A 24,875-nucleotide genomic window follows, 5' to 3' on the forward strand; every position below is an offset into this window, starting at 1 on the left:
ATCCGTCTTCGTACTCTGACCAACCCATCTCACCCGCCTTGCCATTATAATGTGTGATGATGCTTTGACCCCACCGTCAGACAGCTTGGTGCACCAAAATTTGATTTTACGGATCAATTTATCCTGGGTCTCATTTATGTTGTCTTTAAGGTGAGGTACCCCGACTAACACTTCTGTTAGGGGGGTGGCCTCCGGGGGTAAGTGGAGCCTGCATTTATTTCCAGCTCCAAACGAGGGGAGATTACTCAGCTCTCTATGAACAAGAGTTTCTGACCATTCAGGTCGTGAGTGGGACCCCATAACATTTTGTTTAAAAGCCAGCTGCTGGAAATCTTTATTGTTAATACCCATTTTATTGTAGTCAAGTTTTGCATCCCCGGAGTGTTGGACGATATGTTGAGCCCCCCTGGATGGTCTTGCCTGTGAAGGACATAAGCTAGCTTGAACACCATACGACACGTTACTCAAAACATTGTTGTCATTTAACCCCAGTTTACACTCCCTCAACTTGTTTAATTGTGACTCTATGGTGGCGAGTTTGATCAGCATAACATCTAGAACATTTTTAATACAAGTAGACAAATCTTCTTTAAGAGTCCCAAAAAAAGTCTCAAGGCGTGTGTGAATAGAGTCTCCAACTACAGCAATGAGATGCATTTTGGCCAAGGCCTCTATACCCGAGACTCCTTCAGCCCCCACCGAGGGCGGAGAGACAACTGTACTGGCCCCCTGCTTCATACCTTTTTTCTGCCTTTTTTGTTAGGGGCTATTGAAGCAGAGGAAACATCTCCACCCAGTCTTCCCCCGATATTCACAGGGCCCTGAGTAGAGTTCATGGGGTATTGTGTCACCCGGGTAGAAAAGCCCTCCTCCACCTCAAAGTCTGTTTCAATATTAACAATTGGTATTTCATATTGTGCGGCTTCTGTGGGGAAGGAATGTGGATTATTGTCAGGGCTAGGTCCTCCCCCTAGTCCCAGCTGCTCCTCTACATCATGAATTTCCTCATTTAACCCCCCTACAGTTGTCATTAGTTATGAGATAATGGAGGCACTGTTTCTCAGGATCTTAGCTTTCACTTTATCCCCATCGCTATTAGAAGGCAATTTTCATTCACCCATGAAGATTTTCAGGTGGAAAAGAGCTGCAGCCTTTGTCAGAAGCTGATGGGCGCAGACAGGCCCGTCCTTGGCCCGGGCACAGCCCAGGCACGCCTGCACGTGTCCCGTGCTGCTGGAGCCCTGGCCGGGTTATAAGCACCCCCTGGTGTGTGTTATGGGCGTTGGCGGTGTCCGTGCCGCTAGGCAAGCTGGGGTTTGTGGTGCTCACTCCCCTTTCGGCCCCTCGCGATCACACTTGCAGCAGAAGTGTCAGAAACGGGCCCCCACACTGCGGGAGCCCTGGCCGGGTTATAAGCACCTCCTGGCGCGTGCAATGGGTGTTGGTGGCGTCCGTGCCGCTAGGCAAGCTGGGGGCTGTGGTCTTCGCTCTCCCGTGGCCCCAACGCGATCACACTGGCAGCCGAAGTGTAAGAAACGGGTTCCCGCAGGTTATAAGCGCCTCCTGGCGCGTGCTATGGGCGTTGGCGGCGTCCGCGCCACCAGGCACGCTGGAGGTTGTGGTCTTCGCTCCCCGTGGCCCCACCCGATCACACTGGCAGCAGACGTGTCAGAAACGGGCTCCCACGCTGCGGCCCTGGCTGGGTTATTAGCACCTCCTGGCACATGCTATGGGCGTTGGCGTCATCCGCCCTACTAGGCAAGCTGGGGGTTGTGGTCTTCGCTCCCCCGTGGCCCCATGCGGTCACACTGGCAGCAGAAGTGTCAGAAACGGGCACCCGCAGCCCCGGGTTATAAGCACCTCCTGGCATGTGCTATGGGCGTTGGCGGCGTCCCCGTCGCTAGGCAAGCTGGGGGTTGTGGTCTTCACTCCCCTTTCGGCCCCTCGCGATCACACTTGCAGCAGAAGTGTCAGAAACGGGCTCCCACGCTGCGGGAGCACTGGCCGGGTTACAAGCGCCTCCTGGCACGTGCTATGGGCGTTGGTAGCATCTGCGCCACTAGGCAAGCTGGGGGTTGTGGTCTTCGCTCCCCCGTGGCCCCACGTGATCTCACTGGCAGCAGAAGTGTCAGAAACGGGCTCCTGCAGCGGGAGCCCTGGTCAGGTTATAAGCACCTCCTGGCACGTGCTATTTGCGTTGGCAGCATCTGCGCCGCTAGGCTAGCTGGGGGTTGTGGTCTTCGCTCCCCCGTGGCCCCACACGATCACACTGGCAGCCGAAGTATCAGAAACTGGCTCCCGCAGGTTATAAGCACCTCCTGGCGGGTGCTATGGGCGTTGGCAGCGTCCGCGCCACTAGGCAAGCAGGGGGTTATGGTCTTCGCTCCCAGTGGCCCCACCCGATCACACTGGCAGCTGAAGTGTCAGAAACGGGCTCCCGCAGCACCAGGTTATAAGCACCTCCTGGCGTGTGCTATGGGCGTTGGCGTCATCCGTGCTCCTATGCAAGCTGGGGGCTGTGGTCTTCGCTCCCCCGTGGCCCCACACGATCACACTGGCAGCAGAAGTGTCAGAAATGGGCTCCCGCAGCACCGGGTTATAAGCACCTCCTGGCATGTGCTATGGGCGTTGGCGGTGTCCATGCCGCTAGGCAAGCTGGGGGTTGTGGGTTTCGCTCCCCCGTGGCTCCACGCGATCACACTGGCAGTAGAAGTGTCAGAAACGGGCTCCCTCCACAATACCTTTTGGGCCCTTGCCTGTCGTTGGGACTTGGCCCACCCACGCGAGTGAAGTACCTTTTTTATCAGTAGACCTGGGGGGAATGCTGGGTGGTAGGAAAATTGTGGTTTTTCTGATACCAGAAGATTATGACAAAGTAATGCAAGAAACAATGTGTGACTATAGTCACCTTTTGAGGTTTGCATGGTATTGTGAGTAAAAAAACGTGTTGGGATCCATGAGAGGCACACCACCCAGAACTCCATATCTAAAGTTGGTAAATTTTCCCTAGAGACAGACTACACCTTAGCACAGAAAGACAGATTAGACAAATATGACTGCCTAGCCATCTGTTCCTCAAGTACACACACATACTGGTTGGATTTGGCACAAGTGAAAGGTTCGAAATGTATATGTTCTTAACAAGAGATTTCACAAAACGAAAATGCACTGTTAATAATTAAAAGGTTAAAAACCTGAACCAATGACTCACAGATCGTGAGCTGTATAGCCACGACAAGACACCAACCTCTTTTTAGGCCATTCACTCGCCTTTCATACTTGACACACATGTTCACACGAGCGGCTGCGGCCCCAGCACATTACAACACTCACAGCAACAGAAAATGTTGAGACTATGTACACCCTGGCAGAAAAAATACCCAGAAAAGACAAATATTATTTCCAAAGAACTATTCCTACACATACTGGTTGAATTCGGCATGAGGGTCAGTGAAGGTTCAGAGTGTAACATTTTATTAGCAAGAGATTTCACAAAAAAGAAATGAACTGTTAATAATTAAAAGGATAAAAACCTGAATCAATGACTCACAGCTCATGAGCTGTAAAGCCGCGGTAAATCAACAACCTCTTTACAGGCCAATCACACACCTTTCATACATGACACACAAGACCACACCACCAGCCGCGGGCCCAGCATATTACAACATTCACATCAACAGACAGTGCCATTGAAGAGCCCATCACTTTCATACGCCCACATGACTGACACAGCAACCACCGGGTGGTGGTTGACATAATGTGTGCAGTGGCGTTTGGCTAGCAGAGTGTGTAATGCCCAGCAGCAAGTCACTACTCACACACCGCTAGCCAAATGCCAGTCCACCCACACCGCCAGCCAAGTGCCAGCCGACGCACACCGCTAGCCAAGCGCCAGCCTACGCACACTGCCAGCCAAGCGCCAGCCCACGCACACTCCCAGCCAAGCACCAGGTCACACACACCGTCAACCAAGCACCAGCCCACGCACATCACCAGCCAAGCACCAGCCACGCACACCGCCAGCCAAGCACTAGTCCACGCACACGTCATCCTTTTTTTTTAATTAGAAAGAAACCCCAAACCAATTGGAACTAGATACAAAATTATAACTACAAACACAACAGCACTAACTAAAGACATCATTCTAATGCCAACCGTGAAACTGAACAACAACTATGTAGAAACATACAGACCATGCAGTACACTATTAGACTCATGGTTGCTCCCAAAAACTCTTTTGAGTGTGATACAATCGGAAATATGTGGGCACACATAGTCCTGGATTAGAAGGACAATCAGCACTGTGCATACAACTCTCCTTCCGCATACCTCTTCGCAAACAGACTGTACATCTCTTCCAGGAACTGTTTTTTTGGGGATGTGGGAGGAATGAAATCAGAAAACAGGGCTGCTTATCACAGACTCCTGAGACTGAACAAAAGTCATCTTTGATGCAAGAGAACACTCATTGAACACAACAAAGGCATTAAAAGTTGCTAAATTGAAGAGATGGATGGCCAACTTTTTATACCAAATTTAAGTCTTACGAACAGCAGTGTAAGGTTCCAACCACTGATCTACTCTATTGACACCACCCATGTGCTTATTGTAATCTACAATGCACACATGTTTGCACACTTCAGCAACCTGACCCCATACAATTACAGCTGAAGTACTGTCATCATGGATGGTAGTAAGCATGAACACATCCCTCCTGTCCACAAAGATCACAGCTAGCAGTTTCTCACTATTTATTTATTTATTTATTTATGGGTTTGTAACGCGCCGGCATCACACCCGAAGGTGTATCTCCGCGCGGTGCTGTGAAGGAACAGTCAGGGCAGCGCTCCAACTAGAACAGAGTGGTTTTAAGGAGTTTCCTAAAGGCCAGGTGGCTAGGGCAGTCTCTGAGAGAAAGAGGAAGACTGTTCCACAGACGAGGGCCCCTGATGGAAAGGGAGCGACCCCCCTGTCTGGTCTTGTTGTGTCTAGGAACCTGAAGTAACAGCTGATTGCTGGACCTAAGAATGCGGGAAGGGCGGTGGTATACAAATTTCTCCGCAAGGTGAGGTGGACCGAGGTTGTGAAGACCCTTATGCACCACACAGCAAATCTTGAATTCCACCCTTTTCCGGATGGGGAGCCAATGGAGGGCCTTGAGGAGGGGCAAGGATGGGGTTCTAGGGGGGGCACTGGTTACCAGGCGGGCCGCAGTGTTTTGAACCACCTGAAGTCTGTTAAGCACTCCTTCGTTGGCTGCTAAGAATAGGCCATTGCAATAGTCCAGGCGGCTCAAAACAAGGGCCTGGACCAAGGTCTTTCTAGTATGGTCTGGTAGAAGGGGGAACACCTTCCGAAGGAGGCTAATAATGTGAAAGCAGGAACCTGCCGTGGTGCTGGCATGATGAGCAAAGGTGAGATCATGATCAAGACGGACCCCCAGGTTTTTCACCACCTGTTTAGGGAGTGGGGCCTGACCCAGACTGGAGGGCCACCAGTCAGGGTATGCAAGGCACTGCACTGTCCCCTCTGAAGATTTTTGCAAACAAGCTCTTCTGGGTAACCTTTACGGTTAGAGCGGATTGTGCCACAAGCAGGAGTGTCCAATTTGAACAATTCCTTAAACAATTGCACAGCAGTGTAGAAGTTATCAAGGTACAAATGGTGACCTTTGTTAAACAGTCCTCTAGCAAGTTCCCACACAATTTTTTCTGAAACTCCTAAAGTGGACAGACAACCAGGGGTGGGGTCACTAGTGGAATCCCTACCATTGGACAACCGGAAATTATAGGCATATCTTGTCCTACTCTCAGACAACATATACATCTTAATTCCATAACGTGCCCTCTTGCTAGGAATGTACTGCCTAAAAACCAAACGGCCCTTGAACAGGACCAAAGACTCATCAACAGCTATTTCTTTCCCTGGAGTCTACAAAGTGATCAAGAACAGGCTGAATCTTAAAAAGACGATCATAGTCAGGATGATCTTGTGGCAACGCCAAAGCATTATTAACAAAATGAGGCATCCAAAGTAAATACCGATCACGACTCATAATTGCAAGAAATATGGCCGTTGCCCTCAATGAACCAATATGAAGCCAGGGACTGCCTCCTTATCAAGTCCATCAAAAAAGTCAAACCCAAAAACTTCTTCATCTCATCCAGATTTGTGGGAGTCCACCTGGTAGCTCTAGAGCGGGGCCTAAGACTGGCACCGTTGTCCCAAAAAAACTGGTCAGCATACAATTTAGTCTGCACAACAATCTCAGCCAAAAATACATTATCCATAAACAACTGAAAAAACTGTATAGGCAGAAATTTTTCAAAATCCACTCTACACCCTGCATCACCACTAAAGGCAGGCAACACCGGCTGCACCATGTTCGGATCAACCCAGAGTCCAGCACTTCCATTTGGAAGCCTTGCAGCCCCAGGCTTCAATACAGATGCCTCTTGCTGCACCATCAACATTCGGTGTCCTCCTTTAAAACAGGCACTTCATCCTCCCTGAGAGTAACTTCATCCGCACTGAGAGTAGCTTCATCATCAGATTATTTCTCATGGACATAAAACTTACTGCCAAAATTGTGCATTCCCTCTTCTCCCTCAGACACACTGTCGGTCTCATAATCATGGTCAGAGGAAGATTCAAAATGCATACCAACCACCTGCTGAGCAGTAATTCTGCGGCTAGCCATAATCCTTACTAATAAAGGTAATTTATCAAACAAGTCAACAACAGCAAACACTTTGTAAAATAAGTAAAATGTGGCTTTATCACAAAGACCTATATACTCCAAAACTATACCACTCACTTGCCAGAAACAGCTAGACTCACCACCACCTACTCTGCACAGATACCGTAAGGACCAACAATATCCTACTAAAAAACAAAAAGTAAATAAAATTACACATAAGACAACGCAAAACACATTGCAAAGAATTAAATGCTCAAAAGACTAACTAAATATGCTGCTACTATGACACCACTAGCAAAAAATTCATTCCTGCATGACAATAATACTCATTTGGAGTGAATGTGTATTACCAAATAAATGCAACAACGCTAAACTGCAGATTAACCACAGCCGAAACCACAAATAATAATCAAAAGCTTTGAACTAGAATAAAAAGGAGAAATAAAACATTACAATCACATATGCAAATAATGCACTAGTCCACACACAATCCACCATCCAAGCTGGGGGGCAGGTGGACCTAAAAGCATAAGACCGATCTGCCCTTAACAGCCAAAATATTCACACCCATTAAAGGGGAGCGACCCTTGCCTAAGGGCCACTCTCCAACCCCAATTTTTACTAAACCCTGGTGTCTTGTGGCTTCTGTCCCTCTTGGTGACGGATGGGCCTGAAAACATATGGCTGATCTGCCCCCAAAGGGGGAAAAACAGCCACAATAATCACCCCATAAAGGAGAGCGGCCCTTGCCCAAGGGGGCTCTCCACAACAACAACACAAACATTCCCAGGTTTCTAATGGGTTCTGCCCCCTTGGGGGAAGATGGGCCTAAAAACATAAGGCCGATCTGCCCCCAAGAGGGGCAAAAACAGTGAAAATATTCAGCCCCATAATGGGGACATGACCCTTGGCTAAGGAGCCGCTCCCCAACAACACTAAAACAATCCCTGGTGTCTAATGGCTTCTGTCTTCCTTGGGGTCAGATGGGCCTAAAATCATAAGGCCGATCTGCCCACAAGGGGGGGGGGGGCAGAAACTGCCAAAATAAATGCTCCCCAAAAGGGAGTGACCCTTGCCTAAATTTGTCTGAGTTTGTGCTCCCCACAGACATATTTTAAAAAAATCCCTGGTGTGCTAGTGGGCACACAATAAAATTATTTATTTATTTGGGCCGATCTGCCATCCCAGGGGGCAGACACAGCCCAAATAAATGCTCTCCAAAGGGGAGTGACCCTTGCCTAAGGGGCTGCTCCCCGACACAAAGGGCATTAACAACAAAATCCCTGCTGTCTAGTGGGCACACAAAATTATTTCTTTATTTGGGCCAATCTGCTCTCCCAGGGGGGCAGAAACGGCCCAAATAATTGCTCTCCAAAGGGGAGCGACCCTGGCCTAAGGGGAAGCTCCCCAAAAGCATATATTTTTAAAAAATGAATCCCTGGTGGCCTAATGGGCACCCTATTCATTTTTTTTTTTAATAGCCGATCTGCCCCCACAAGAGGGGCAGAAACAACCTAACAAATTGCTGCCCAAAGGGGAGCGACCCTTGCCCAAGGGTATAGGAAGCCCGCAATTGATGCGGGGGCTAATACAGTGAGCATTATGATTCCTGGCCTGGCACAAATCATGCAAAATGGAGTGACCCGTAACTGACAATTACATATTTTTTTAAGACTCAGTCTAAACAAAAACAAGCATTTGCAATGCAATAGGTCTCGCATCTACACAAGTTTGAGCTATTGGCATTGTTAATTGCAATGCCTTTATTTATGTTTTAGTTTTTAAAACTTAAATAAAAGGCATTGTCATTTACCATGCTAATAGCTTAAACTCTCTCAAATACGAGACCTATTGCACGGCAAATGCTTGTTGTTTAATGGTAAACCAAAACAATACTCTTAGTTTTAGACTGAATAATTTGGATACAGTTTATTTCACAGTGACTGGCTATGGCCTCCAAAGATATCTGCAACCGTATGTCTGTCTGATCTAACAAGATGTTAAAGCGTTTTTGGCTTCTAAAACTCCTATTCTCTGTAAAATAGTATATCTATACATGCTCTGTAGAAATACTGCATGCGCTTTTTCATTGTGTAAACGTATTCGTAAACAATTAATAGCACATAATACAAACTGTTTTTGGGCATTTTATGAGTTCATTGCTACCAAACGAACCCCATAATGTCATCCTTAGAATAATGAGCGATTGAACCCTGCAAGGATTGACACTAATGCCTTGAACGATAGATACATTGAGCTCTTTGAAGTGGCCATATATCAAACTGAGCGCTTTTATCAGGATCTTAACCTGCCATCTGCAAGCAGCACATGGAGCTCTGACAAAAATGATTCAACCCAGTGAGATATACTACATAAGGTCCAGACCTGCACATTCATGCTGCAATCAGCAGGCACATTAACCCTCTGAGCTATTCTAGGATGATTCGAACCCGAGAATTCACATAGATCACTTCACTACAAGTGTTATGTTACGGGTGTTATTATACCGTGATAAGTGTTTGAACATATAGATATCTGCGGCAGGTGTCTTAGCCCTCTAGGCTAGCTCAAAATGTATCCGGTCTGTGACCAATGAAATAAGCCAGAGTAACTTTATGAACGCGTTTTTTATTATTGCCTATTTTGTGGAGGTAGAGTTCGTAACCCAGGCTAATGTTTGTAATTCTAGGACTATGTAAAGCAATCCAATTACAATAACTTCATTTTACAGTTTTGTTCAACAAACAACTTGTTTCTTCTACTCACACCACCTCGCCCGGCGCACAATGTCCAAGAAATGCACAGACGGGTCAGCATAACAACCTGCACAGAGGTCACGTTGATAAACAACACCTTGTGCCTCAAGCCCCGCCTCTCATTCATCACAGAACAGAAGGCAGACACCTGCTTGAAGCCCAGCCACACAAACACACTCTTCTCCGGTAACACAGGCCGCTCTCTCAAGCACTCGTGACTCGCCGACATCAACCCGGAAGGAATCACATGTAGACAAAGCGGTGCTAAGGAGGGACTTCAAGCCTGTTAACGAATCAGAAGTAACTATTTAACATGCACTGTTACTGTTGTGACATTGTTCGACGTAAAATTAATAATGGGGTAGGATTACTGGCACAATAATTGGTGTGCCATGTTCACAGACATGTTAACATATGATGGGGCATTATTTGCTCCACAGACACTTTCTGAAGCAGCTGATGGCATGCACAATAACTGATGGGGCACGATTACTGGCACACTAGCTCACACTGCATGATTACTGTCACAATAACAGTTAATCTTTGTCCTCAGGACAACATTTTCATTACTGCTGTTGTAAAACGTGGCACACGGCTCTGCTGTGTATTATTATTTAATGAACAGGCACGTTTGAAGAATTCTAACAGCGGGTAATGCCTTTTAATTTAGGGGAAAAACTGTGGATTCGCTGCTCCTTAAAACCACAACTCATGAATGTTGATGCGTTAAATAGCCGTGGCCCTAAATTCGCGAGACTTGCTGGGAAATTGTGTTTTCTGCGAGGCTGCTCCCTTTCTTCTTTTTTCTTTTTTCCTTTCTTCTTTTTTCCTCTTTTTTCCTCTTCTCTCCCCCTCCCCCTTCCCCTCCTCACCTTTTCCTTTTTTCCCCTTTCCTCTACTCCATCTTTTTTCTTTTTCTTTTTCTTTTTCTTTTCCCCTGTGTACACATTTTGCGAGAGAAATCTGTTCATTATCAGGCCTATATTTTCAGCCCTGACTCTTTAGTCTTTATTAGTTTTTGTTTGAGGTTATCCTAGCGGCCAAATAGAACTTTCCAGTGTTTTCGTATTTTAACAATTTTTTGATATATTGTCTTTATTACGTCTGTTTCTGACACTTATTATTAAGGACCTGCGCATGTCATGTTTTTTAAGACAAATGATGTTATTTTGTTATTGACTTACATTGGGACTGAAATCTGACTTATTATTTCATTTTTTGCTAGGTCCCAGTAAAATACTTAAAATATTACTCTTTTCACCCTGAGGAAGGTGGCACCCACATTTTGGTGCGTGCACCGAAACGCGCGTCGGCGCTTCCATGAGGTCCACCCAAGCCCCAATTCCTTAAATTTGAACATGTATCATTCAGCACAGTACTGATTGTCCAGTATGATACCACCTATATATTGATTACTGTGGCTGGTTGGGCTTCCCTTTTGGTCATTTTGACTTTTCTATTCATGAATGTATGATGTTTGTTTTCATAGTGTGGTGTGATACCGGTATGAGTTTGTGATTCTGTGTGTAGTTGATTATGTCTGGGACCTTTCGAATTTTGGGTTTTGTCATTTGATGTCTTTCTTACAAAATTATGAACAAACCAATGCATTGTATTTATTTCTCTAAAATTGATTACAGTGAAAAATAAAAACATTTATGAGATCCCCTTTGGCTATGTATTGAAAGTGTTTGAATTTTCATGTTTAGGCTTAGTTTAAGTGTCAGTACATTAATTAAATGATACACTGTACATTTTGAAATATATAGGTAGAGTATTTTTCTTCATATAAACTTAGTATTTTCCCCTGAGTCTCTACCTACATCTATCTACAGGGGTTCCCCTTGTTATATTGGTTGCTCTTTCCCGGCCCTAGTTGCCGTGGGGTTTTTTCTCGATATGAAAGTTTTATCTGCTTATGTTTACACTAGAACCTTGTGTCCATATTCCCCTCTCTAATTTTTTTGTTTATTGTTTATAATCATTTGCTTCATTATTGGCCCTTTTACCTCTTATCATTACCCTTCACTCTCCTTTTTCTTTTGTTATCCCCATTCAGATGCTATACCCTAGGCCTTTTTTGTGATCCATCTAAATGGACTTAAAAGAAATTCCGTGACATATCTAGGGATTTATTTTCTTTTCTTTTTGTTATCCCCATTTAGATGTTACATCCCAGGCCTTGTTAGAGATCCATCTGAATAGATTTGAAACAAATTTTGGGACACTCTTGTGGGCCTATTTTCCTTATCTAGTTCTCTGGCTTCTGCTCTATCACGTATCCCCCTCTCTACATTGATCCTATTCAATGGACAGCATTAAGTCTTTTGGCTTCACGGACGACGATTTTGCCCGTCTCTTAGGACAGACTATTAAAGGGGACCGACCATTCACCCTTTCAAGGGGCCCCAATGAAGAATGGACCAAACTCTTTAATTTAAAGAAAAAGACTAAGCGCACAGAGTCGCATGCGAAGTTCATGCTCGAATACCTAAAGGCTGGCGCTATTCCCATTGGCCTAAGGGTAAGAAACATCCCTGGCTTGTTTGTTGAAATCAGACAGTTCCTGGAAAAATGGTCCCATATTTCCAATAGGTGTTCCAGGGACTGGATGATTTTAATAATAGAAACAGCCAGAGAAGTCATCGAGGTTATTGAATAAGGAAATTTGTGAACTTGAAGAGAAACTAGACAGACATACAGTGTAGAAGATAGCAAGAAGAAACTAGAAGAAATCCAGATTGAACTTGACTCCTTCAATGAATATCTCCTCAAGAGAAAGACTGAAAAACTGAGAAAATATATCAGAAATTTCTCTCAAGAACGCGTTTATCCATTCTTAACCGAGAATTTTTACACCAATAACGCAGAAAACAATACGTACTCATCTTGGGGCCATAAGAGAGTAATCACTTTTTCTGACACCACAGATTCAGATAGTGAAGGCCCAACATACAGCAACCCACAATACAAACAGGCAACAGAGAGACAAACATCAGAAAATCGTTTTTTAGGCAATCGCCGGGGCAATTTCCGTCCCAGATACCAGAATCGCTTCCAGAACCAACCTCTGAATTCTCAATTCAGGGGACAGTATCAGGACTCGGCCTTGAATCCACAATACAGAAGTCAATACCAGGAGCAAGCTCCTCCTCAAAGATATATTCAGACTCGTCAACGACAGTATTGGAGGACATAAATAAAATCCCTGTCTTCAATTTATTATCTCAATCTATGGACTGTTCTACTGTGTCTCTGCTTTCTAAGGGTTTATCCTTTGTACCATCTGTTGGAATTAATAAATTCGAACTTTTTAGAGATCTTCATACTTTTTTTCCGCAAAGTCAGGTTGAGAAAATACTTTGCTAACAAGAATTCCAATTCAGATATTAATAACCAATCAGGCCTCAAACCTCCTTCCACTTTTACCCCAGGACTTGACATGGTTGGTAGTGAGGTTAGCCTCTTCGAAAAGGCCGTCCTGAATAAGGTACAGAAGGCGACTAAATTTGTCCCAATTCCTTCTTATAATATCTCGAAAGAAGAAAATGTAGCTTTCAAATCCCTCAGAACCAACAACGATCTCACGGTTAAACCCTGCGACAAGGGGGGGCATTGTTTATTTTTGACAGCAAAAATTATAAAGAGAAAATGTTGGATCTCCTTGGATCCCCTAGACATTATCGTAAAATTATGTCTAACCCAGAACCTAGGGTCAAACGCAGGATCTTGTTTGAAGTAGAACAAGCAATAGATAGAGAGGAAATTTGCATCCAAGAAGCGCAATTTCTTACCCCTACACATACTCGTATCCCTATCATCTACGGTTTCCCTAAAACTCACAAAGATCAGGCCAATCCCCCTTTGAGACCTATTGTCTCCACCATTGGCTCCGCCACGGAACCGTTATCGAAATATATCGATAAATTTTTACAACCCATGGTGGAATCCTTACACTCTTATGTGAAGGACACAGGACATTTTATCTCAAAGTTAGAAGGTTTGCAATACAACCCTCAACAGGAAATCCTCGTGACGTTAGACGTTGAATCGTTGTACTCAAATATTCCCTAAACAGAAGCCTGCAGGGTTGTGATCAACATTATTGAAAAAGATCAAACCCTACATAATGGCAGATTTCTAGCACGATGTTTGGAAATAGTTTTGTAAGAAAATTTCTTTGAATATGACGGTAACTATTACCAACAGGTACAGGGAGTCAGCATGGGGGCAGCCTGTGCCCCCAGTATTGCCTGCCTTTATATGGGACATTTCGAGCAACACAGCCGCTACAACGAAATCGCCCCATTTTTTGAGAATGTACGTCTTTGGTCACGGTACATAGACGATATTTTCTTCATTTGGACGGGTGACCAAGTGTCCCTCGATGAATATATTGAATGGATCAATGCAGCTGACGTTAATCTTAGATTCACTGCACACATGAGTAACAGCAAATTAGAATTCCTTGACGTTTGGGTAGAACACCGAGAATCCAAACTTTGTTTTTCCCTCTACACCAAACCCACAGCCAGAAACACACTCCTCCACTTCGATAGTTTCCACCCGAGGAGCCAGAAGGATGGAATACCATTTAGCCAATTCCTTCGCTTGCGTAGAAATTGCACGACTATCAATGATTACCTCCTTCATGCTGAGACTATGAAAGAAAAATTCATTCAAAGAGGATACTGCCTCAGAATGGTAAGGAACGCTCTCAAGAGAGCCCGTTTCTACAATCGCGACTCCATGTCCCTGCCCAAAATACAGAACCAGCCAGACAAGTTAGTCTGTGTCACTAAACATTCTGTGATGAACAACAAAATCAGGCAAATTGTTAACTCACAATGGCACGTGTTAAATCTATAGTCGGGAACAGCTCACGTTCCCAAACCTTTGTTTGCATTCCGCAGAAATAAAAATTTGAGAAACTGGATAGTCAGAGCCAAACAACCTGAACTCAAAGGATGGCTGCCAAAGATTATTGAAGGGACTGCTCCCATCAATGGCAACCACAAGTGTGGCACGTGCCGTGCATGTGCCAATGCCATTGTCTGCAACAATATCTGCATCAACGATTATAACATCAACATGAAAGACATGACCAACTGCAGGACATCCAATTGCATTTATGCCATCCAATGCCCCTGTCTCCTCACTTATGTAGGCGAAACTGCCAGAGAAGTGAGGATACGCATAGGTGAGCATAAGTCAAATATTAGACGCGGTAAACATGGAGCCCCCTTAGTAGATCATTGGATTGAAATGGGACACTCGGAAGCTGACCTTCGTTGGACCATCTTAGAAAAGATTCGCCAACAAAGAGGATCTGACAGTAACAACATACGCAAGAAGCGAGAAGTATACTGGATTTTTGTTCTCAGAGCAAAGGACAAGGGATTGAATGAATCCCTTCCGAGGGAAAACGCCATACTTTAACTCCCAGCTTTTTTAGTCTTTGTGATTATGATTGAGCACTAGAGGTCCCCTGCTGGTGGCCCGTAATATGTTGTTATTTTCCCTTCATCCTTTCTCTCCATATTTTAAGCAATATGGAGATTTCACTTTAAGACCTTTTCATCTTACTATTTGGCACGACTTGGCATCAGAAGGCCTTGGATAGTCGACATGCTAAATACCCCTTGCAGACATAATTTCTATAACGCTGATTTTCGCATCAGATTAGGTTCTTCTTTTGTGTTTTTTCTAAAGGACACAAAGTTACAGCCCTTTCTCTCATAATATGCCCTTTGCATTAGGTTAGCCCCTTTCGATGTAAATATTCTTGATTGGATACTATGTTGCCATTTTTTTGACAATGGGACCTTTAGAATTCTTTTTTTTAAAAGTTACGGACCGGCCCCTCTCGCTGGCCCTTTAACCTTAGACACGCCTCTTTGTTCAATGACCTGATCGGTCACTGGCGTGTTTAAACGGCCCTGGAACACGTCAGTGTGTTCTCCGGACCAGTTGGCTACGATTACTCTTATCTATTCGCCCGAGGACATTCCTCTTTCGGAGATCCGTTGACTGGCGGCGTCTGCTTCTGGCCCGCTTTCTATCAGGTACTTATTTTTTTTTTGAAACCGTTTATTACAAGACTCAAAAATATACAAATATGGGCCTACAACCTTCCGGCCGGCCGCTAGCAATGAAGGGAGCATACGATATACATTTATAAAACACGTGGTGCTGCGGAGGAGCATGCACAGGAGTTAACAGCGTTGAGAGCCACACCATCCAGACCCCACTATACGGTCTCATTTTTAAACTTAAAGAACAACAAGAAAAAACAAACCCACAAGGCAATCCACATTTGGAAATAGCAGCACGTGCTCCCCTAAAGGGGGGATCCTAACCATCCATAGGAGTCTCAAGAGGGGGAAGAGATCAGGACTAGGGCTGGGTAAACCCAATGCCCGGTTCCGGGGGGATGAGTCGGCTAAGGGGACGGGGCCGGCGACGGATCGGGCAATAATGGCGGAGCACAGATTCCCCCACGGTAGGCATTCCAGGGGCCCCACACTTTCACCCATGTCCCAGGCTTACCTCTCGCCACATACACCACCTTTTCCCGAAACATGCACCAATCCATATGTTCCTTCCAGGCCGAGACAGTCGGGGGCCTCTGGGATCCCCACAGTTGAGCAATATCACGCTTGGCCACCATATAACCCAGAGTCACCCACCACGTCTGCGGCGCCGAATAATCGGTAGGTTCCCACACATTCAACAGGCATCTCCTCGCTTCGGGCAACAGCGCCACATGCGTAACCACTCGCAGCACCTCATGCACACCACGCCAGAACCCCTCCACCTCCGGGCACTCCCACAATACATGCAGAAAAGTCCCCAAAGCACCACACCCACGCTTACACAACCCGTCCTCAGCATAGCCCATACGCAGGAGCTTTGGCCCCGTCATGTAGACCCTGTGGAGTATCTTGAGCTGGACGAAGCGAAGGCGAGCCGGTATGGCCACCTCTTTCGGGGAGGCCACCGCGGAGATCTATCAGGTACTTAGCTTAGCGTTTAGCACACTTCATCTTGTGTATCCTAGTTAATGGCATATATATTTCTTATCAGTTCGCTCCATTTTCATATCTATTTCTTTTTCTTTTCAGTTTTGCTAATTATTGTGACACCGAGCACTTTAACGGATGTCCCGACGGTGCCTCTGCATTTACATTGACACATAAAACCCCTCTTTTCCAGGTACGGTTAGTTTTCGCTTACCCTTGCCTACCTAGCATGATCTGTTGAATCTATTTTACCGGGTTCTTTTATTATTTTCATTATTTGTTTCTTGGCCTTCTAGGACCCAAATCCAATCATCACTTCTTTGATCCTCTGTTGCCAAGAATTCTAGTCAAGACTCCGAGCCTGTCCACATCTTTAATAGGTGAAGTCTCCTCATTAGCATTCCCCTTAGCGGTTTTCAAGCGCCATGAAATGAGCCATATGCCATACAGTCCTTCTTGTGCTCTTATACTGCCTCCAGTCATGGCTTTCTCTAAGAGCTACATGATATGATATAAGCCTTGCTGTCTAACATGTGCCCATATATCGCATTGAGTTACGACTTTCTTTAAACTCATGCTTGCACTTAAATATTTTTAAACTGCCTTTGTATTGTGTTTATCTTTTTCCGTTACTCTTTTCTGCTATACAACGGTTCTGTATTGATTAGTCAGCCTTTGTCCTTTGGAGATATCGATCCTCCAATTCCCTGTGCCTGATACTAGGCCGTCACGGTTTAAACTTTTATTTTGAATTGCTATCCTTAGCCATACATGTCTGTTTACTCAGCAGATTCTAGTCGAAAAACGTTCCGACCTTCACTTTGAGTCCAGAGCGATCTCGCCTGTGTCGTCAGTTTGACTTGAGTGCTACGTTTATAGTTCTTAAAGGTGAGCGGGAACGTTTCTATCGCTTGCGCGCTCTGCGATCTTGGAGCATCTACAAGACGCTGCGCTCTCTCCCTTTCGTCTTTTTTCTTTTTTCCTTTCTTCTTTTTTCCTCTTCTCTCCCCCTCCCCCCTTCCCCTCCTCCCTTCCCCTCCTCCCCTTTTCCTTTTTTCCCCTTTCCTCTACTCCATCTTTTTTCTTTTTCTTTTTCCCTGTGTACACATTTTGCGAGAGAAACCTGTTCATTATCAGGCCTATATTTTCAGCCCTGAATCTTAAGTCTTTATTAGTTTTGTTTGAGGTTATCCTAGTGGCCAAATAGAACTTTCCAGTGTTTTCGTATTTTAACAATTTTTTGATATATTGTCTTTATTACGTCTGTTTCTGACACTTATGACTAATGACCTTCGCATGTCATGTTTTTTAAGACAAATGATGTTATTTTGTTATTGACTTACATTGGGACTGAAATCTGACTTGTTATTTCATTTTTTGCTAGGTCCCAGTAAAATACTTAAAATATTACTCTTTTCGCCCTAAAGAAGGTGGCACCCACATTTCGGTGCATGCACCGAAACGCGCGTCAGCGCTTCCATGGGGTCCACCCAAGCCCCAATTCCTTAAATTCGAACATGTATCATTCAGCACAGTACTGATTGTCCAGCATGATACCATCTATATATTGATTACTGTGGCTGGTTGGGCTTCCCTTTTGGTCATTTTGACTTTTTTATTCATGAATGTATGATGTTTGTTTTCATAGTGTGGTGTGATACCGGTATGAGTTTGTGAGTCTGTGTGTAGTTGATTATGTCTGGGACCTTTCGGATTTTGGGTTTTGTCATTTGATGTCTTTCTTACAAAATTATGAACAAGCCAATGCATTGTATTTATTTCTCTAAAATTGATTACAGTGAAAAATAAAAACATTTATGAGTTCCCCTTTGGCTATGTATTGAAAGTGTTTGAATTTTCATGTTTAGGCTTAGTTTAAGTGTCAATACATTAATTAAATGATACACTGTACATTTTGAAATATATAGGTAGAGTATTTTTCTTCATATAAACTTTGTATTTTCCCCTGAGTCTCTACCTACATCTATCTACAGGGGTTCCCCTTGTTATATTGGTTGCTTGTGCCCGGAAACCTGAGGATCGGAGATCGCAGCCCGGCGCTCGATTTACGGGAGACTGAAAGCCGTGCATTCTGACATTGCGTTTTTACGGCCCGATAAGTAATAGGGGATTGGGACATTCCTGTCAGTGAGTAGCCAGGCAGTCATCTATGCTGTCAGAGTTGATGTTTGCCGAGGACTCGCTGAATGGGAATGCAGGTGGGAGGCGTGCGGGGCGTGCGGTGGGGAGGCGGGCTGGAGCTCAAGCTGCACCGTCCTTTCAGCGCGATGGGTCATGCTTGTCTAATGCGTGCAGAGACAGTTGCATACCGCCAGCATAAATCACACGCGCGCATTCATTCTTCAGCACGGACTCTTACAAGCCGGCTGCATGGCTAACCAATGGTGCGCACGCAGAGGAGCAGGGGCAAGGGGACGCGGCAGTGAGGCGAACGCGCGCTGCTGCGCGTCCTTGACACCGGTGGGAATGGGCGGAGCAAAGGCGGGACATGCACCTGCCTTTGCCCAATTGTGTGCCTTTTAAAAAAAAAAAAACACGCAAAACCCAATGGCAGCCAGCGAGAGCAAAACCACACGCACGAGCATGTGGTCAGCTCTCAAAACCCCCTTACAAGAGGTCTCGCACTGCAACGCTAGGCGCGAGACCTAAAAAGGCCTTCTGCCTGCACACACCTCCATTCTGCACTGTCCTGTCCCATTACTTTTTTTTTTTTTTTTTTTTTTTTTTTTGGTTTTTAAAGTTTTTATTGAACAATAATTCGATTACAAGCACGGGCCTACAACCACCAGGGCCGGCCGCTAAGTACAGAATGAAATATACATTAATCAAAGCTGCAGTCGGTTCCCGGGGGTCGGCCCCGTAGTGAGTCCGGATAGTTCTAGAGGCACAGGAGACTTAAATCCAACAAACACAGAAAACTAAAAGAAAAACAAAAGGCGAGGCATAAAGACAAACGGCGCAGGTCAGGCTTCCTCCGGGGAACTCCAGGTCAGACCATTAAGCAGCACACGAAAGGAAGGAGTACCGGGAGGCTGGGGACTGGGGGGGGGGGCCAAGGGAAACGAGCGTCCATATGTAGTCATTCCAAAAGGTGCCCGGAACCGTCAAGGGTCAGGGGGACATGGCGATATCGGTGTCCACCAGGGGGGGCGTACAGATACCCCCGCGATATGCATTCCATTGCCCCCAGATTCTGCCCCATGCCCCCGGCTTACCACGGGCAACATACACAGTCCTCTCCCTGAACATACACCAGTCCATATTCTCCTTCCATACTGACACGGTGGGCGGCCGCTGGGCCCCCCAATGTCCCATTACTTTTAATGAATAGCCTGCCTCGGCGCGCGCTCATCTGGGTTGAAAACAAGTGCAACGTTATTTTTTAATTATAAAAATGTTGTTTTCAACCTAAGATGAGCACTCCAAGCCAGGCTATTCATTAAAAGTGATTCTATTTTTAGGTAACATCCGACGAGAAATATGCCCAGCCCAGGCCTGAACACGAGTGAGTGAGATTATTATATATTTAAATTGTCTTGTAAGTCCCAGGGGAGGGAGTCACTGTCAATTCATCTGATTTCCAAAGTTAAAGCACTTACCTAAGCACAACGAAGGAGAAGCACTGAAGCAGCTCTTTCTCTTCAGATCCATGCAGGTTGTCTCTCTTCGTGCTGCCAGAAATGGAAAGACAGCCTCCTCCCACCCAGTACTGTACCGAGTCTTTAAGCCAATCCAGACGCCGCACCTCCTGTTACAGCAGCACCAGGATTGGCTGGAGCAGACAACCTCGCCGCTCATATGGAGCCTGGGGGCTGCGGCTATGAATGAACACACAATTGAGAGAAGACAAGAGTAAGACACCGTACTTCCCTTTTCGAACAGTAAACACAACAGTGATACACAAAGAACAAGGGTGTATTCAGAGCTCCAGATATAATACTCTGTCCAAGCCTTTCCCAAAAATAGAAAAGAAAAATTGGAGCATTCTGACAACCGCTCGCTTGAGGGTGGAAAAAACAATGTTCTCATTTAAGAAAGGGACCAGTATCAAGGATTTGGTTGTTCACACCCGCCCCAAAAAACGTATTTAAACGAACACACAACAAACACTCTGGATTCTCCCCCCCAGAAAGGCATTCACCGTGTGGGAACTTTACTGCGTGCCCTTTGACAAAAAGAGTAACAGAGTTAGACATTGTCTTTAAAAACTCCATGGAAATTAAAAAATGTAACGAATTGTAACACCAAAAATATATGTGGGCATGACAATGAGGAAGATACATATAAGAATCTTGGAGCATCGTAGCACCATTCGGTGCAAAAGAGAAGCCACCAAACTACCAAAACACTGCCTAGAAGCAGGTAGCAACGATTGCAAAATGGAATGGTACATATTGGAAAGACTGACACAAATATGCCCTGATATGAGCGGACCCTTGCTCCTATTTGAACAGAGATGGGTGTATAGATTACGCACTGAAAGACATGGTCTAAATGACGACATCCCCTGGGGGTGTTTGAATGTGAACTAGTGAATGTGCACCCCACTATACATGTACGTGGCACCGAGCACTAAGTACTGAATACACTCAGTCGGGTAGTTGGTGACCTCTCTGTCGCCAATGGGCTAATGCGAGAATGAGAGCACGGATGGGCGTCAGTGGAAAGACACTAGTATGTGAGATCAAATGAACACAGAGGTGGCTTTTCCAAATCAGACATTTTAGGGACAGACTACAGACATCTTAATTTTATTGCACACAGCAGGCTCAGTCCGGGTGAACATGAGACCACCTTGGGCCTGGAACACATAGCCTGTATACAGCATCTACTGCTTATATAGCCTTGTGATTTTGAATGTTGGCTGCAGTCCAATAACACTAGTTTCCCCTGTGTTAACGTAATCCCCGTTTGACCGTGCTGTCACCAGTGTGTATTTCCTGTTTGCCGAGAAGGGATTTAATCCGTTGTAAAACCTGGCCTCCTTTTTTTTTTTTTTTTATAAAAAAGCACCTATACAATTAAAAAGATCTCACATGAACATGACCAACACTTTGACCAAATATATCGCAGAAAATAAAGATAATTATTGTGAGGGTGGATAACAAGAGCCACCTGGTGATGTATCACGAAAGATGCTGTGATAACAGACAGCGCTGTAACTAGTGTCTGTCTTCACTGTACTAATAAAGTGAACCATGAAGCTTGAACACGACTTACACCGTGACTATTACTTAGGACAAACAAGCAGAAAAGCACATGAGGTTAAGAACAAGCTTTTACGACTTTGTTTTCCCTTTACTTATCATATTTTATACCGTGTGGCGTATCCGTCAAACTCGACTACTATTTCCAGAATCCATGAGATGTCCCCGTGATTCCTACGTGATGGCGAGGTAGGGCCAGTCGATGCAGACACGTGAGCGGAAGCAGCTGCTTAAATCGCAGCCCGCCACACCGCCAACTTGCATTTTGATGCAGAGCTGGACAGTGATGGGTATAATGGCCTGGAGGTACCTTTTGACGAAGTAAGTGGGGGCCAGCCATGCGAAGGAGACTCAAGTGAGTGGTGTCCAAGTGTGACTGCAAACTTTTACTTCCGAGCACCAAACAACTCCTTCCAACACCCACCCCCCACAGATATGAGTTGATGAATGAATGTGAGAGGTGGCTTAGCAACCTGCAATCTAAATTAGACAATCGTGAGCGGCCATAATTGCGTGAATTTATTAAGTACACTTGATATTTATATAACGCTAATTTACACACGTCTCTTTAAATGTGGGGTGACTACTTGAAAACAACTACCACACACCCGCGTGAATGTGGGGAGAGAAAGAATAGTACCGATGAGAAGATCACTGTCTGTGGCATAATGGGCCTTTTTAACGGAAATCCTTTCATATACTGATACACCCCGTTAACGACAAGATATATTTGACACGTTACACACCAGAGCTTTTTTAAGACAGTCAGCTCGTAAATTATCAGCACATTTAACAGCCAAATTAGTACTGGGCTCATTTGGATAAGTGTGAGCCCTACCCAGCACAGATGGATCTCCGACAGCGCCAACACCATAGCCCCATTCAAGAAAAACAACAACACCCACGCCAAGAAAGCCAGTTGGTTTACCACCGAACTTCGAGAGTCCAGACCCACTTGCCGCTGCCTCGAAAAGCTCTGGAGGAACACCAAATCTACAGAAGCCCACAACAACACTCACCACCAACTCATCAGACAAGTATTGGCATTGCCAATAGGTCTCGCTGTTGGGACCTTATAAGTATTTAGTTATGCAGCACAATATCCTTGGTGCAACAACATCAACTGTTGCATGGCTAAACACTTATAAGGTCCCAAAGGCGAGACCTATTGGCTATGCCAATGCTTGTTCTATCTCTTGATCTGGGTCAAAGTCTGATGTGCAAAAATTGTGCCAGTCCACAAAATGAGTGCAGATGGCCCCCACCGGCTCCAATTAAGCACTGCCGGGCTCTTTAGGTATTTCAAAGCTCAGAAATGACAGCAACGCTGTCTTCAAAAAATGTGGGTGGGTGGGCTGACTGTAATTGCTTGGCACAGAGTAAACACTCTTAGCAATGAGCATTTGAAGAGCTTTAACCCAATCTGGTAATGTTTGTTTAAAAGTTATCAGTGTTGCAATCAATGACATTCTTTATCACGAGAAGTGATCAGCTCGATCTACAACAAGACACTGTGGCTTTTAGAGCTCGTTGGAAAGAGTCTAATAAACATAAGACGCCGCTTCACCAGCCCACGAGGCACGACCGGACATAGGACTTTTATGTTGACTTTGAATAAGGGGCGAGAGAAAGATGTACGAGGGTGAGGAGTTAGAAGTAGCAAAGAAGGAAAGACAAGGGGACGAGGAGGAGAGAAACAAAAGAATACAGAGAAAAAAGGGAGGAGGGGAGGGGAGATGAGAAAGAAAGTGAGAATGGAGACAGCGGAGGCTGGAGGAGAGAGTCCGAAGAAGAAAAGGCGCAGAGGAGGAGAAACCAGAGAAAGAGGAGGAGAAAAGGGAGGTAAGGAAGGAGGGAGATGGGTGGTGAAGAAAAAAGTGATGAGAAAGTGATTGGAAAATATTCTCAGTGCGTTCAAGCAGTACCAGCCATCCTAAGCTAGTTAAATGATGTGGAAATTAAATCCAATGTATAGAAGTGGAAACATAGAATAAAAAACCATAATAAGTTATTATAAAAAAGAGTGATGGTGGTTTGGTGCATGAACATCAAAAGTATGGGTAGATGACTGTACGAAGTCGGTTAACGGACCGTAGATAATGTAAGCTAGAAAGTAAAGCGTCCCATGTCCTACTGGTCAATCTCATGCGGAAAGATGGAATAGCAAGTTAGAAGTAACCTCCATGTCGGGGCGACAATCACAGTGAATGTAATAGAATCATGCACTGAAATAACCAGAAATGAGTGAAAGATTATAGTTTAGTAAAAAATCAAAAGAGCCCGTATACACATACCTCCTTGAAGGTTATCAGTGAGAGTGCTTCCATCAGGAAAGTAAGCGGCATGTGAAACGGCAAGTTCTACGCGGCCAGAGGTAAAGAGAGCGATGCGTGCAAATAGAAAGAGGCTAGAGCGGAAAGCCCCGGTAACAGAAAGAAATTAAGGCGCCATGTTGGGCGAGTGTGAAATGACCTGTAATACAGGGCTAATCTGTATGCGGTCGTAATCAAAAAGCAATGTAAGCAAGAAATAAAGAAGATATGAAAGAGCGGGTGTTATAACATTTAAATGCAGCAAAAACAAACTCAAATCGATAAGTTACACCAAAGTGAAAAATACAAAATAATAAATAAGAATAAATAACATAAAGTAAAAACAATGTGGGGATCAGAACAAGAGAAACTGAACAGTAAATATCATGGACAAGCAATGGCCGCGCGGCTGTGAAAGTGACACGGCCGCGTGGCGCGAAAGTGAAAAGAAAAATTGTCTTGCTTGAGACAGCGCATGCGTTGGCTCAGGCGAGACCTAAAAAGCTGACGAAAGCCAGATGGCTGCTGTGCACGTCGCGCGGGCTTGTGTGCGTAACAGCAAGCTGGTGGCCGGCAAAAGCCTCTGGGTAGCACTTTCAAAACCCGCTTACTAAATGTCTCGCTTGAGGCAGCGCATGCGCTGGCTCAGGCGAGACCTAAAAACCACCTTCACTAAAAGGTGTGTTATTAAATTCTGAATCCAGTGAGCCTAAACTCCAAATCTCTATCTTGTCCCAATGGAAAGGTACACTTGTAAGCTGTTACAAGGCAGCTCCCGTGTTAACCTATGGGACAGACAGCCTTTCAATAGTGAAAAAGGAAATGCACAATAGTTCACTTACAGGACACGTAAAACA

The sequence above is a fragment of the Triturus cristatus genome, chromosome 9 (genome assembly GCF_964204655.1).
Source record: "Triturus cristatus chromosome 9, aTriCri1.1, whole genome shotgun sequence".
NCBI classification, from domain to species: domain Eukaryota; kingdom Metazoa; phylum Chordata; class Amphibia; order Caudata; family Salamandridae; genus Triturus; species Triturus cristatus.